Source organism: Balaenoptera acutorostrata, chromosome 3, assembly GCF_949987535.1.
Source record: "Balaenoptera acutorostrata chromosome 3, mBalAcu1.1, whole genome shotgun sequence".
NCBI classification, from domain to species: Eukaryota; Metazoa; Chordata; class Mammalia; order Artiodactyla; family Balaenopteridae; genus Balaenoptera; species Balaenoptera acutorostrata.
In genome coordinates, this window is record NC_080066.1 from 90473547 (window position 1) to 90491195 (window position 17649).

The following is a 17649-nucleotide window of genomic DNA, read 5'->3' on the forward strand; positions in this document are numbered from 1 at the left end:
ATTTATTATTAAATTCTTTTTTTATAACTTTTTTTTTTAAGGTTTTTGAATTTATTTATTTATTTATGGCTGTGTTGGGTCTTCATTTCTGTGCGAGGGCTTTCTCTAGTTGTGGCAAGCGGGGGCCACTCTTCATCGCGGTGCGCGGGCCTCACACTATCGCGGCCTCTCTTGTTGCGGAGCACATGCTCCAGACGCGCAGGCTCAGTAGTTGTGGCTCACGGGCCTAGTTGCTCCGTGGCATGTGGGATCTTCCCAGACCAGGGCTCGAACCCGTGTCCCCTGCATCGGCAGGCAGACTCTCAACCACTGCGCCACCAGGGAAGCCCTATTATTAAATTCTTAAAAGTTGAGGTGGGACTTCCCTGGTGAAGCAATGGTTAAGAATCTGCCTGCCAAAGCAAGGGACACGGGTTCAAGCCCTGGCCCGGGAAGACCCCACATGCCGTGGAGCAACTAAGCCTGTGTGCCACAACTACTGAGCATGCGCTCTAGAGCCCGTGAACCACAACTACTGAGCCCACGTGCCTGGAGCCCGTGCTGCACAACAAGAGAAGCCACTGCAATGAGAAGTCAGCACACCGCAATGAAGAGTAGCCCCTGCTCACTGCAACTAGAGAAAGCCCGTGCAGCAAAGAAGACCCAATGCAGCCAAAAATAAATAAATAAATTTATTTTAAAAAAAAAGTTGAGGTAAGTACCCAGCTATAAACAGAAATATTGGGTGTAAAGTATATATATTATAGATGATACCAGTCAGTGATTTTCTAGTAAGTGTTTAACAATAGGTTCTTGGGGGAAAGGAGGATGCTACTTTGTAACATTTATCTATTTCCATGGTGTAAATACTACTACCATAGCTGATCCCAAGCCACCATCAAGATGTCTTTGTCCAGTGTTTGTGGAGTTGGGTAAAGATGTGCACAATCATCTGTCATAGGCTGGTAAGAGCTGCCATCAGCCCTCATTGATTACTTTCCCCTCTAGAACATCTTATTTCAATTAGTCACACACTTGGCTGTCATCCATCATTAAAAAATTTTTCCCTTATGAAATTTATTGAGGAATAATTTACATACAATAAACTGCATCCTTTTAAAGTGTACAATTCATTGATTTTTGACAGTTGTATAGACCCCTGAAACCACCAACTACACTAAAGATACATCACTTCCATTGTGCTTCAGTGTAGGGAACCCCTCACTCCATTCCTGACAACCACTGATGTGCTTTTTATCCCTACAGATTAGTTTCATTTTATATAAATGGAATTATACAGTAAGTATCCATGTTGTAGTATATATCAGTAGTTAATATTGCTGAATGGTATTTCATTGTGTGGATATACTAGTTTGTTTTTCCATTAGCTTGTAGATACACACACAGTTGAATTGTTTTTTGTTTTTAGCTATTGGAAATTAAAGCTGTTATGAACAATAACATATACATCTTTGTGGAGAACTATGTTTTTATATCTATTAGGTAAATATGTAGGAGTATAATGGCTAGAAAGTGTATTTTAAGCTTTTTTACAAAATTGCCAAAAGTTTCCAAAGTGGTCATACCATTTAGATTACTAGCAGTAGACTCTCTTTTTAATTTTAGCTGTACTAATGGGTAGATAATAGTATCTCATTGTGGTTCTAATTTGTATTTACCTGATGATTAATGATGTTGATGATTTAGCTATGTTTTTATTGGTCTTTCATACATATTATTTTCTGAAGTGTCTTTTCAAATTGTTTTCCCATTTAAAAAATTAAGTTGTCATCTTATTGAGATGTAGGAAATTTTTTCATATTTTGGGTACTAGTAAAAATATTTACCTTTCATTTTTCACAAAAAAGGTAGATGAAATTTAAAATGAATTATGGAAAAATAATCCCATACATTCAACAGTACTTTTCTGGCATAATTATATACCTTTTGTTAAATTTTGATAAGCACAAGAGTTCTGTGAGGAAAGTAGGGTAGTTATAATTATCTTGACTTTCATAATGGATAAACCAAGTCTCAGGTAGGCAGTAGAGCACTTGTTAAGCACATGGGCTTTGGAACTAGACCACCTAAGTTCAAATTGTTACTCACCATTTACTAACTAAGGAATCTTGAGCAAGTTAATTGAGAATCTCTAAAACTCAGTTGTCTCACTGGTAAAATGTGAAAAATAATAGTGTTTAAATCAGAGTAATTGTAAGGATTAAGTAAGATAAAGCTTGTAAAATTACAAATTTGCACAAGCTATAATTAAAGGAAGAACATAGGTACCATAAAAACTGTCCATACTGATTGACACAGAGAATTAAAGACAAGAATGATGATATTCAGTTGAGAAAATCATGAAGATGAAATATGGGAGCCTCAAGCTTCTAGTGGTTATTTTTATCACCGAAGAAAGAAACCCATTTGCAAACAAAGTCAAAATAAAAGGAAGCAGTGTCAAAGAGGAGAGAGAGAGAGAGAGATTTCTACAGACGTGATTTGCACAACTGGCTTCAACCATCCCTGAATCTAGATCAACCCACTGTCAGTAAAAATCTACTACACCTGCCAGTCTTGATTTAGTGTTATTTGGAGAGCCGAAAGGCCATGAGAGGGCTGTCCTGTGATGATGTGGTGTAGAAGAGAGGCATACTAAAGAGGGATGTCGGTGTGATCTCAAACAAAATTAATCTGATGAAAGCAGAATCTGATTAGTTTTTTACCAGATCTGACTTGTCTTTCCTTTGGCTATTGGCACCCCACCATACATATAAATCAACTCTGTTTAGTTAAACACAGTGTATGCCTTACATACTTGCAAACACAAGCATCCTTCCTGCCAGGCTTGAGGTTTCTCTGGGCAGTGTTGTGTTGTAAATCAATACTGTTGCCATTGCCTCTCAGAAAGGAGATTCTCCCCAATGTCCATATTCATTATGTGCATGGAGACATACTGTTTATTGACAGACTGACTTATTTTGATCATCATCTGAAAGAATTTTGACTATCAGAGATGGGACTGTAGGCATGCAGCCAGAGAGAAGGGCAAAACCATCAAGAGATAAATGTGTAAGAAATAGAAAGACTTCTATTTTGGCTGGTGCATAGTGGATGAATAGGTAAGTGGCAAGAGTAGAAAGAGACTAGCTGAGGAAAAGATGTAGAGAGCCCCAGACGGCAGGTTGAGGAGCCTGGACTTCCCTCCGAAAATAAAGGAGAGTCAGTCAGAGAGTGAATTTGAGCAAAGAAATGCCCTCTGCAGAGCTGTGAGACAGAGTAAAATGGCTTAATGGAGAGACTCAAGGAAGAAGGAACCATACAGAAGACTCTGACAATAGTTTAAACAATAAAAAAGAAAAGCTTGACTCAGAGTCATAGCAGTAAGAATCAATAGAAGAAGCATCTTGGGGGATGGAACTAAAGATCTTATCACATAATTAGTTATGGAGGGTATAGGAAGAATCAGAGGTGACCCCTGGGTTTGGACCAAGGTTGACTTACAGGAGGTCCTGCTGGCATTCACAGAGCAAGAACTTGCAAAGACAGGAAGAAATGGGTAGTTTGGGTTGGGGGAGGAGGATTAGGAATGATGATAGCATAATTGTGGACTTTTTGAGGCTGAAGTATAGGAAGGTTACCCATGTAGCAGGCAATTGAAAATGAGTATCTGGATCAAGAAAGAGAGGTAAGGGCCAGAAATAGAAAATTTGGAACCATAGGTAGGGAAGCTAGATTTTAAAAACAAAGTGAAGGAAGTACAGCTCTAGAACAGAAGTAAGCAAACTACTGCATGTGGGCCAAATTTGGCTGGCCACCTATTTATTACTGTTACTAAACTTTTTATTTTCAAATAATTGTAGATTCACATGAAGTTGTAAAAATTCATAAAGAGATCCCATATAACATTCACTCAGTTTCCCACAATAGTAACATCTTATAGAACTCTAGTACAATATTTTAACCAAAATAGTGACACAATAATAGTCTGCAAATCTTATTCAGATTTCCCCAGTTTTCCTTGCATTCATTTGTGTGTGTGTGTGTGTGTGTGTGTGTGTGTTTATTTGTGTGTGCGTAATTCTATGCAATTTTATTACATGTTTAGGTTCATGTATTCACCACCTCAGTCAAGATACAGAATAGTTCCACCACTACAAAGGTCTCTTGCGTTGCCCTTTTATAACCATACTCACCTCCCTTCTCCCCCACCTCAACTCCTGGCAACCACTAATCTATTCTCCATTTCTATAATTTTGTAATTTTAAGAATGTTATATAAATGAAGTTATACAGTATGTAACCTTTGGGGATTGATTTTTTTTTTTCACTCAGCATTAGTCCCTGGAGGTTTGTCCAAGTTGTGTGAATCAAAAGTTCATGTCTTTTTATTGGTTAGTAACATTATATGGTATGGAACTACCACATTGTTTAACCATTTACCTGTTGAAGAACATCTGTGTTATTTTCAGCTTTTGATCATTATAAATTGAGTTGTTATGAACATTTGTGTACAGGTTTTTGAGTGAAAGTAAGTTTTCATTTCTCTGAGATAAATGCCCCAGGGTGCAGTTGCTAGGTCATATGGTACTTGCATGTTTAATTTTATGAGAAAATACCAAATTATATTCAGAGTAGCTGTACCATTTTACATTTTTATCAGTAATGTATGAGTGATCCTCTACCATTTATTTTTGTAAATGAAGTTTTATTGGGACACAGCTGCACCCGTTTGTTTACATATACGTCTAGAGTTGCTTTCATACTACAAAGACAGAATTGAATAGTTGTGATAGATACCATATGGTTCACAAAGACTTAAAGATTTACTATTTGATGCTTTATAGGAAAAGATTTTCTGACCTCTTCTCTAGGGATTGGTGTCTGTCTTGCTGGGAAAGTAGACCAGGGCTTAGAAGCCTGGCTATGTGTGGTTTGCCTAGAGCAGCAGAGTAAAGCATAGAGGAATGAAGTTTGAGTTTCAAGCAAAGAGATCCATAGCTACTGAAAGCAAAAGGGACTCTTGTACATGTCCTGAATTGGATAGTTTGCTTCGAGGGAAATTATGAAAACAAGGAGGGGGTGGGAGGTGGTAAAAATATCAGTTGAGACCAAGGCGAATTATCACATTTATTCAGTTCTAATGTCATCAATTATAGGAAGCATATTTATTTATTTATTTTTAGTTAAAAATAATTTTTATTAAAGCATAGTTGATTTACAATATTACGTTAGTTTCAAGTATACAACACAAGGATTCGATATTTTCATAGATATTCCATTTAAAGTTATTATAAAATAATGGCTACATTTCCCTGTACTGTACAATATATGCTTGCTCCTTAACTATTTGTCTCTTAATCTCTTAATTTGATGCCCCTGTCTTGTCCCTCCCCACTTCCCTCTCCCCACTATACCAGTTTATTTTTTATGTCTGTGAGTCTGTTTCTGTTTTGCTATATACATTCATTTGTTTTATATTTTAGATTCACATATAAGTGATAACATATTTATCTTTCTCTATCTGACTTACTTCACTAAGCATAATACTCTCTAGATCCATCACGTTGTTGCAAATGGCAAAATTTCATTCTTTTTTTATGGTTGAGTAATACTCCATTGTGTGTGTGTGTGTGTGTGTGTGTGTGTGTGTGTGTATCATCTTCTTTATCCATTCATCTGTTGATGGACAATTGGGTTGCTTCCATATCTTGGCTATTGTAAATACGGCTGCTCTGAACACTGGGGTGCATGTATCTTTTCAAATTAGTGTTTTCATTTTCTTTGCATATATACACAAGAGTATTGCTGGAATTGCTAAATCATAAGGTAGTTCTATTTTTAGTTTTCTGAGGAACCTCCATACTGTTTTCCATAGTGGTTGCACCAATTCACATTCCCACCAACAAAAATAGCAAGATTTTAAGGGGGAAAATGGTTGGAAGTTTTTAAAATCAGTTATAAAATGCACCCAACTGAAACTGAAATGTTTGAAAAATGTATGTCTGAAAATGGAAGAAATGTAGGTGTACAGAGGTATAGTAGAGTATTATAGCTAGAAAGGAATAATGGCCACCATCACATGATATTGAAGTCCAGGAAGATGATCTAAAGGATAGGCTGGAAAAGAAAATTTGAAACAGATGCTGAAATCTTAAGAAATTTGATAATATTGACAATCTTATCAATCGCCACCAAGTATTTCATTTCCAGGAAGTTACAGTTAAATTTTTTCATATTAGATCATTGTTTCTCTTAACATTTTCTTAATATAGGTGTCATTATCTTCATTTTATGGACATGTAAAGTGGCCACATGGTTCCTGGGATTTGCCTAAAGTCAAATGACAGGGAAGTGGCAAAACTTTTACATAAATTCAAGCAAGCATAACTGCCTGCTAGAATGCCCTAAGACTGCCGGCACAGATGACTAGGATGGAGAGTGTGTTTTAAAGATAGCATAGATTTCAGTCCACTTACCTTTGTGATAAAACTTATTTATTTGAATGGGCTGGTAGAGGCAGCAAAGAACAAGAACACTGATGCCTCCAGCTCCATCTCCTCCCTCCATGTTTCAGGGGTATGGCTGCAGGAATATAGAAGGCACTATCATCCAGGAAAAGCTAGGATTTAGGAGATCAGGTGGCAAGGTATGGATGGAAGAAAAAGAACCTACAAATGTAGAGAATCTGTTTCCAAACACACAAGGCCTGCTGACAGTAGGAAATGGGTGATAGACAGGAGGAAAGAGGGCCTTGAGAACCCTGATCCAGTCCAGATGGAAATCCCACATCTGCCATCTCTCTTTCTTCCTCTTCTACTCTTGTATACTGGCTTAAGATGTATTACCATCAGAATTCTGCTCCAAACCGCTCCACTCTTGATCAGCTCTGAAGCCAGAGGACCTCTAAAAGCTCGTATTACTTTATTATTCTTGCCGAACCCCCTCAGCTTGCTCAAGCAACACTGATGTCAGTCAGGTATCCTGGGTACCTTCTCATGTTGAAGAGTATCCATTTGTTTTCTAATCCCGCAGCATTAAAACAAAACAATAACCTTATGCTCTTTTCATCCATCACCATCTTCTCTAGAACCTTCTTTCAAGTCACTGTTAACTTTGGGAAAAGGTCTGTGTTCTGTTTTGCTATTTTCTTTATGTTTTTCCCATACCCACAACCGGATTTCTTTACAAGCCTCTCACAATTTCTTTCAGGCCCTCAGCCCTTTTGTGTAACCTGTATGGTTACATCAGATAGATGACCCAGAAAACACAAAGGAGCAGAGAACAACGTAGAACACTAATCTATAGACGATTAAACAGAGGTACTTAAGAGCTAGCACGGCAACTGAAAGCTCTCCAAAGGGCTTATGGGTCCATGAAAGATGACCTCAGATAAATTTGGCACATGGCCAAATACTAAGACCTGAGCAGGCATTTTGGTTGCTTTCTCTCTCTCTCATATTTATTCAATAGATTTCAAAAAAAACATATGAATGATTAATTCAGTCTCAAGAGGTTGGCTGTGATCTAATTCACTGAGGCTGTCTGCAAAACAAAAAAACAAAATCAGAGGGATTTGGGAATTCCAGCAGGGCTAAAATATAATGGCACATTTGTTAGATTTCTCCCTTTGTTTTCCCACTTAGTAATATCTGTACTATTTAAACAAATCCTCAGATACCTTGGAAATAAAAAGAAGATGATGGCAAGGTAAAATGGTGGTGGCTTTCAGAATACATTTATTTTTACCTTAACCGAAACCACGGACTTTGCTTTTTTGGACATGATTAAGACCACCAAAGCAATTTTACCATCATTCCCCCTTCTACTCTTTACTGCTTGATTTTCTAGCACTGATTAATAGGTGTGATAATTCCAGTTCTAATATTAGGTAAAGACAAGAAGGTAAAGGGACACATGTGTGCCCTGAAAAAGAGGTTTATGTGAAAGCAGATAATGTTTTTTTTCTCCCCTTCTTTCCTTCCTTCCTTCCTCTTTTCCTTCCTTCTTTTCTTCTTTTATTCCTTCCTTCCCTTTTTTTATGTGGTCAGAGAGAAGGTGGGCATTCTAAGAATTTTCTAAAATGAACGTGTGGTTTCACTTCCCAATGTTGAGCCTACCTGTAAACTCATGAATATGGGGCTGTTAAGAGACACATGTATTTTGAACTGAGAGGAGACAAGCAAAAGAAAGGACTGAGTGACGCTGTTCTAAGCTTCCCCTAATCTATTACGAAAACAATTAAGAGGATGAAACTACAGTTTAAGAACCAATAAGCAAATGACGGTGACTGACAGAGTTATTAAAAAAGCAATTTTTGGATGCCAAAGGGAATATAGTTATATAACAGTTTCAGTATTATTGCATACTCTCTTTTAAGTTTCTCAGAATTTATTACCTACATTTTTCTGGCTTATAAATTATTTAATTTTGATTAGTTAAAATTTGCTAGGTAAATTGAATCAGCTATGCAAATTAATTAAACATTTGAAATATATTATTGATATTTTCTGCCTCATCAGTTTGAGGAATAAAATAAAAAAACATCCTTTTAATTAAAATTAGGATGACTCTGAGCCCCAGACCCTTTTTTCTGGGGTCCTTACTAGACCCTCAGTGTATTTATACAGACCTGAAAATCAACCCTTCACATGGCTAGCTGTCAGCTGCCTGTGCAGAGAGGAGGAGCTGGATGAGCCCCAATGAAACTATTTTCAAGACAAAAGGAGTGAAACTTTCAGTGCTCCTCTTGAATTTCCTGTGGTCTATTGGCATTTTGTGTTAAACACCACCTCATTAGCACTATAAACATCCCCACATATAGGGACATCCAGCATTTGGCATCAAAGATAGCATTTAAATCCATCCATTATTCCCCCAACATTTATCGTATATACGTTAAAAACAAAAAAAACCCCAGTATAAATTAGTATCCTACAGAGGAGTTTTCTGCATACAAATAGGAAAACATTGAAGGATTCAGTATAATTTATAAATAAGAAAATACAGGATGTTACAGAAGTTTTCTGGGGAAAAAAAAAAGGCTCGAAAGCAAGCTCCTCAGGCAGTGTCCTGCAAATGAAGATACATACCCAAGCAGCACTCACAGGAGGCCTGATTTATTTCAGTAGGGAAAGCTCACCGTGACATAAGCAGTGGTAGCTGTGTAGGTCTTGAATTACTCATTGCCTTCTACAGTAGTGCACAGAAATCTTGCATGACTGAATATCAAATTCTGGGAATTGGATCCCCGCTCTTTGGTTGCAAGGCTTCTAAATTGCATGATTAGGAAGCAACAGTCTCTCTTCTGGTGTGACCCATGGTAGAGGGATAAGCCTTGAAATTGTAGCCGTATGACTTGGCAATATGACTTTGCCAAGATTTTAGAAAATGGCTTTGCCACAAGACTGGCAAGCTAGTGGCTACATGTCACCATGTTAGCACCAGCCATGCCCTGGCAATGTGAAAGATAGTCTAGGGGACTTGATTTCAAGTATATTTGTTGACCAGGAAACTTGGGCTATACCTAGTTTCCATTGAACTTTGAAGGAATTCAATTCATTTTCTGAAAGACCATCCTGCAGACAGTCTTAGACAAGTTATTTCTTAATACTAAGTTAACCTCCCAAAGATGGCCTCTAACCATATGGCATACTTCATTATGTTAACAACTAGTACCACTTTAACTTGTGCTCATTTTCAATAACAGACAGTGCAATCATTGATGTCATTGTGGGAGACTCTGAAAGTAGGTCAGTATTGACCAGGTGACTAATCCCAGGGTGCAGATCATATTTACTCAAAGCAGACAGGGTACTGCCATTTGTAAGAATAGCCTATAGGAGTACATTGTCAAGTCCAGAAAAAGTAAGAAGACCGCATCCTTGGCTCACGCAAAGATTAAGCAAAGGTCAACCAGGGTTTCCAAGGCCTTTTCCATGACTGAGGAACCTATGTCATCTTGAAGGGAGGAATAGCTGTACTTTATCTTTTTTAGCCTCTTGAGGACTCATTACTGGTTGTTATTTTCATTGGTCTGTACTGGTGGAGCATCTTGTCAGAGTCTGGCGAGAGGGCAAGAGGACTGGATTAAGGGTAGTTCCATTAACAGACACTAAATTGGCTGCCGTCTCTCCCCCTATTACTTTGGTACTGGATGGCATGTCCATCTTCATGTCATGCTAGCTGAGGAAGCTCATCGTGTGGTGGAAGCACAATCTTGTGTTTTTTTGGTGTTCCATCACCAAACTGAATAGGTAACAGTGTTGTCCATAAAGTATATGAATTGTATGTGGAGGCATCTGCAGTTGGACACACTGTGTCTCTGCATCAACCTCTGAGCCACTTGATGACTCTGGAGTGTCAAGGAAGTGGTCAGCTATTCTCACCCCCACAAGGACTTGTTTGGGAGCCCTCTTTATCCCTCCCTGTCTTATAGATGGTCTTTATAGTTTCCTAGTATCTATTCTATCTTATACCAACTAGTCCTTCAGTGAACAACTGGTGTGTTATCTCCATTGTGTGTGTGTTCATCTCCATTGTCTGTTTGTGTATATATACATGTGCGAATGTATGCAGTTCATCAGGGGGCATGGTTCAATATCCCCCTTAATGGAGCTCACTCCTTTCTGAGTGACTCTCTCTCTAAGGCCCTTATTAACAATCTAGGAATTCAATATAGGTTTTCTTATTCCCTGAAACTCTCCCATTTCTCAGGACTTCATAGACTAGTTTTCATGAACAGTGACCTGTCATCCCAACATCCAGCCATGCTGCCCAAAGTAGACACCTTTAAGACTTATCCTATCTGTGAGGTGGGACTTTGATATCTAATCCTTTTATTTATACTAGAAGTCCATGTTGGGTCTTTGGTCAGATGCTTAGTACCAGTTGTCGTGGAAACAAGGGCAAATAACCAAGGTGCACTCTCACAAAACCTACTGTAACAGTGTCATTGGGTAAAATCCAAGGAGTCAAGAGAAGTAGCAGGTATGTGAACCCCTATTGCCTATTACCTCCTCATGCTGAGCACAGAGATCAAACAAGACTGAGCATCAGACTCTGGGCAGGAGACCCTAACCCATGATCTGTGGAACTTTTAAGTTGTATGAAAAAAAAAAACACACACACACACAAGTGCATGCTGGTGTGATGAGGGGCCAGGATGTAATAATCTCATAGCTTAGTAAAATCATGTCTTTGACCGTATCCTGCCAGCTCAACTTCCATGGTTGTGGGTGAGAACCAGCCCCTCCTCTGACGTGATCAAGAGACCAGTCTCAAGCCTTGCAGTTGCAGTTGTATGATATGACAACCTAGTAACAGAATTCATCACAACAGTATCCATGGTTGAGGAAACACCAGCTTTATTTTTCAGTATTATCAGAGGTGTACTAAGGTCTAGACCATCACTGATTTCCATAAGCGCTGGGCTGTATCCTGTTTCTATGCAACTTGAGGGGGCCAGCTTGCAAGGTATCCATCCTGAATAAATTAACCCTTACGTCTCAAAAGGCTTCAACCAGAAATTGCAAATTATCTCGAGTTTAACCAAGTTACTTAAGTGAATGAAGTAAAATACATTAAGAGACAGTAAGTTATATGGTGAACCAGACAGGAACCGTTCAAATGAGGAAGTCGTTGCCAGCAAAAGCCATTGTTGCCCTGTGGGAATGTGGACCTGTTGTTGCCAAAGCTTCCTTTTACCAAGAAAATAAGAAAAATGGCAAATATGGAGTTTGATATGAACTATAATTATTTTTACAACAAAACCCCTCTTCAGACCGACTTGAGTTCTTAGATCACTAGTTAGCAACCTCCAATAGCCTATAGCTTCTTATAAAGTTCTGAAGCACTTAAACAAGGGGAAAATAAGTAAGGGGAATGAAGGCTTTGCTCAGGAAAGCATTCTGTGATTCTATTTGAATAGCCCCCTTTTTAAGCCTAATCAACATCTACTAACCCTATAAATCTGTCTGTCTCTTTGAAAATGGTTTTACTTCCTCTTGGAAGACTGAGTACACTTTACTGCTGCCAAGATTCCCTATGATATTTCAAAGATATTATTTGCTGCCTTTCTTGTTGCTTTTGCAACTTTGTTTATACTACCATAAACATGGGACAAAAGAACTTGTTTAAAGTTCAGCCCTCTCGAGCTAAATCTGGACTATTATTACAAAATGCCATAACTCATGTCATTTCATCCTTGAGATGGAAGAAGGGGGTGTGGTGCTGGGCGTGCTTGAGTGACAGCTCAGTCTCTTCTCATCAGTTTATTAGTTTCCTGTGGGTTATCTCAGTAGTAAAGCAGAATGGTTTTGGAGAAGAAGTAGGTCTCAAAATTTAACGAGGGGTTTTCAGAGTATGCAGTTACTTGCACAATCATCAATAATATTTTTAATTTTAATTGTCAACTATGCTAAATTAAAGAGAATACAAGATACAAATAAACACAAGGGAACAAAAAAGTACAAGGTCCTTTAAAGAAAGCATATAGTAGAAAAATGAGTAAAATCAGATGGAGATAGGAACTCAGGGATCATTACCTTGAGGCAGGAGGTGTTATGAATTCAGGGATCATTACCTTGAAGTGGGGAAAGGGAGGAAGAAAGAGTTGAGAAAAGGAAAACGGGAGGTTGTTTACACTAAGGCACTGACAAACTGTTCAGTCAAAAATGTGCCCCACCCATCTGCAGGGTTGTAAAATCATCTATTTCAGAGGTGGGAGAAGGATGTAGGTGAGTAGGCTCATATTGGAATATATGGTCTTCTCCTCCTGGGCTCTGAATGAACCAACCTTAGCCAGGAAAAGTTAAATTCTTTAATTGTTCAAGTTATCAACAAGAATTTCTTGAGGCCTTATAGGTTCCCAGCACAATGCCTGGCACTCAATGTTAAAAATGAAACAAACAAAATAAACAAGCAAACAAAAAATATGGGGTATAGTCTCTCTCTCCAAGGGGTTTGCAAGCTACTTGTATGTAGTTATCTCTTACTGATAAGATGCAAGGGAATTAGTATAAATCACATGTGCAAGAGAGGGATAGTCAGCTATGGCTTTTATCCTTAGTCAGCATTACTGTGTTTAGAAATCTTGTTAGCTATAGTGACATGTAGATGTATGTGTGTTTGGGGGAGGGGGGCAGTGGTGGTGGTGGTGGTGGTGGTGGTATTTGGGAAGGGGAACATTTAAATTAGGAAAATTGCAAAGATCATAGAGAAGGAAATTTGTGGGTCTGTTGTTATTTTTGGTCTGACAGAGTTGAAGTCTCTCAAGTCAGTCCTTTCATTCCAAAACAATGGAAGTGGATGAACAGCGAGTCTTGCAAAAGCATGGAGCAAGCCAGAGAGAGAAGGCAGACCAATTGTGTCTAAATAAGCAGTTCAGTCACAAAAACAGGAACACATGATGATCCAGGGTGACCAAGGTTGTCAGTGAGAGAAGTGGGAGATGGTGTGATCTGGATGATGGTGACCTTGTGATTGTGTGACCAGGAGAGAGCATGTAAGATGACTTGAGCTCTGTCATTAGGGGGCAGATAGGGAAAGAAAACAAACTGCTAGGCTAGTAGTTACAGAACCTGACATGGGAACAAATGAAGAGGAAAAATGAACTATCACACTTCTTTGCTGTAAATGGATATCAGGAAACAAAAATATGGAAAAGAGAAATCAGAAATACAAAGAACATGACCCAAAAGTGGGAAAAAGTAAAACAGCAATGACTGTAGAGCTAAGGACCAAAAGAGGTGTTTCTCATTAGAATGGAAAACCCTTGGCATAAAATGCCTAGAATGGAGTAGAGTCAGAGGGATGCTACAATACTTGCAGTATGTATGGAGAGGAACAGGCACACTGAAGTAGACAGACCAAGGCATGGGAGACTGCTACAGTGAAAGAGGGGGGCCGGGCTGAATACAACAGCCAGCTGAGAAAGTGAAAGAGGTCAGACTACAGAAGACCTGACTCTCTAGTCTGGCCCTACCCCTTTCCCATATCACTTCCTCAATTTCTTTGTGATGCGTATTACTATCTTCTAACATCCTGCATTTCTTTTTCTCTTGAGGGGTTTGTAGAGTCCTTTGGGAATTGGGTATATTTAGAGTTGGAATTGACCTTCACAATATTTGCGTAGGTTGCCTGTGTAATCGAGTATTGCCTTATTCATTTGCATTGTATTGCAGAAAGGAAAAAAAAAAACAAAAAACAGCATGTGCCTCTGGGTAGTAGCCTTATGCCAGGAAACCTGATCAGATTCTAAGTGTGGGGAATTATAAACCTCAGGCTTGTCAAAGGCCCAGAAGATCACTAGATAAAATACCCCCTAGACATAGAACAGAGCTTACGGATCTTTACTTCCTCTACTGGGATAGGAGTAGTGTGGACATGGTGGGTGCCTTAACTTGCAGAGGACTATGAATGATATTGCAATAGAGAGGCTGAGCCTGCATCAACTTTTGTCAAAGCTTCCTCTTTTGAGCCGCATACCATGAGATCAGTAAATTTTGGTAAAATTCCAAAAGCAAAATCAGGCTCTTTTTTCCATACATTGCATCCAATTGGTCCCCTAGAAGGACTGAAAGCACCAGGGTATTGATCATTGTAGTTCTTTGCTACAGGATCCCTAGCAAATCCCTGCTAGAAAGATGATGGCAAATAAAATTTTGGAGCTACAGCTATAATTACCCGGAATGTTGGTGAGTTTAGTAAAACTGTATACACTTTTACTTCATAGGCTGCTTTGGTTTTTTTTTTTTTTCCTTTTTTTTAATTAATCAATTTATTTTTGGCTGCATTGGGTCTTCATTGCTGCACGTGGCTTTCTGTAGTTGCAGCGAGCGGGGACTACTCTTTGTTGCAGTGTGCGTGCTTCTCATTGTGGTGGCTTCTCTTATTGTGGAGCACTGGCTTCAGTAGTTGGGGCTCACGGGCTCTAGAGCGCAGGCTCAGTAGTTGTGGCACACAGGCTTAGTTGCTCCGTGGCATGTGGGATCTTCCCGGACCAGGGCTCGAACCCGCGTTCCCTGCATTGGCAGGCGGACTCTCAACCACTGTGCCACCAGGGAAGTCCTGCTTTGGTTATTTTTAAATGATGTCTTTATTTCTCAACTCCCAAATAAGAAACACTCTTGTGTAATATTTAGGGTAGTACTAGAGAAACTCATGAGGAGTCACCATATAATTCAGTCATTATAATGTCATTAACTAAAACCTTCTGAGTCCTAGAAGGGACAGGTTATAAAACTGATGTCTCTATAGATACTATCTTTGATTAAAACTACCTCTATTTACCAGGTAGAGGAGATGAATAGCTGGGGTGGGGTAGGGAGATTTTTTTTAATGTATTCATATGAATGTGAATTAATTAACTCTTACAGTGGTATTCTGGGCAGTTAAATCTGGTTACTAATAAGTCAAAATCCTGAAATCATTGGCTGCCCCAGAGCAGGTTCAGAACAGGGTAAAAACGTCAAGAGTAGTCAATGACAAGATCAGAGTAATGCAGTTGAAACCAGGTGACCCACTTGGACTAAGGTTGGATGCTGAAGGATTTCAACATCAGTGAAATTCAATCTTGGGTTCAATTGAGTATGAAGAAGAGAATTCAGTAATGAGACCAACTTGAACTGAAAGGAAGTTCAGGTACAGAAACTTATTTTTTAATAAGAATTGCAGAGCCATCAGCTCAGTTTCCTGGAGCTGCCCTTGGACATGACCCACAGGAGCGTTATTTTTGGTGAGGACTGTGGGTCTCCTAGCCCTCTCTTTTTGCTCCCTACTTCTTTGCAGATTTCTGCATAGTACACAAGTGCAGTTACTCATGGCCCTTCTTCAGAGGAACCTCTTATAACTCATGCATTTAGGTCTCTTCATTACACTGAATTATGAAATATCATACATTTTAGTAAAATTAAAATTCTTTAAAATTATCATTTAGGGCAATTTGGCACCACTGCCACCCTCTTCACAGCTAGCCTCTATGTGCCATCTCACATAACTTTTAAAAAGTCACGCAAAAAGTTTGCTAAGCACAACCGTAGTGTCAAAATATTAATGAATAATGTTGTCTCTAATTTAGAAGAGAAAATTGTTTTAAAACACATTAACACAAACATTAATATGCTTCCTACCACTGCTAATATTAAATCATGTTGAAAGGAAAATAAGCAGAGGCACTTTTGAATTGAAGATTGGTAAACTCCCAAAATAGATTGATCACAGACGGGATTCATCGAGGGCCCTGGGCAGCTGCTTGACCCAACCCCCTTTCGTCCCTTGATCCAAAACTCGGTGTTTGAGGTCTCTTAGCCAGGTGCTGGCACTGACCTGCAGATGTCTTAATTCAGTGCTCTACACAACTTTTATTTATTTATTTATTTATTTATTTATTTTTTCTTATAGTCATCCATTTTATACACGTCAGTGTATACATGTCAATCCCAATCTCCCAATTCATTTACACCACCACCTCCACCCACCACCATTTTCCCCCGTTGGTGTCCATACGTTTGTTCTCTACTTCTGTGTCTCAGTTTCTGCCCTGCAAAACGGTTCATCTGTACCATTTTCTAGGTTCCACATATATGCGTTAATATATGATATTTGTTTTTCTCTTTTTGACTTACTTCACTCTGTATGACACTCTCCAGATGCACACACGTCTCTACAAATGACCCAATTTCGTTCCTCTTTATGGCTGAGTAATATTCCATTGTATATATGTGCCACATCTTCTTTATCCATTCGTCTGTCGATGGGCATTTAGGTTGCTTCCATGACCTGGCTATTTTAAATAGTGCTGCAATGAACATTGGGGTACATGTGTCTTTTTGAATTATGATTTTTTCTGGGTATATGCCCAGTAGTGGGATTGCTGGCTCTTATGCTAATTCTATTTTTAGTTTTTTAAGGAACCTCCATACTGTTCTCCATAGTGGCTGTTTCAATTTACATTCCCACCAACAGTGCAAGAGGGTTCCCTTTTCTCCACACCCTCTCCAGCATTTGTTGTTTGTAGATTTTCTGATGCTGCCCATTCTAACTGGTGTGAGGTGATAGCGCATCGTAGTTTTGATTTGCATTTCTCTAATAATTAGTGATGTTGAGCAGCTTTTCCTGTGCTTCTTGGCCATCTGTATGTCATCTTTGGAGAAATGTCTATTTAGGTCTTCTACCCATTTTTGGATTGGGTTGTTTGTTTTTTTTAATATTGAGCTGCATGAGCTGTTTATATATTTTGGAGATTAATCCTTTGTCCCTTGATTCATTTGCAAATATTTTCTCCCATTCTGACGGTTGTCTTTTCCTCTTGTTTATAGTTTCCTTTGCTGTGCAAAAGCTTTTAAGTTTCATTAGGTCCCATTTGTTTATTTTTGTTTTTATTTCTGTTACTCAAGGAGGTGGATCCAAAAAGATCTTGCTGTGATTTATGTCAAAGAGTGTTCTTCCTATGTTTTCCTCTAAGAGTTTTATAGTGCCTGGTCTTACATTTAGGTCTCTAATCCGTTTTGAGTTTATTTTTGTGTATGGTGTTAAGGAGTGTTCTAATTTCATTCTTTTACATGTAGCTGTCCAGTTTTCCCAGCACGACTTATTGAAGAGACTGTCTTTTCTCCATTGTATATCCCTGCCTCCTTTGTCAAAGATTAGTTGACCATAGGTGTGTGGGTTT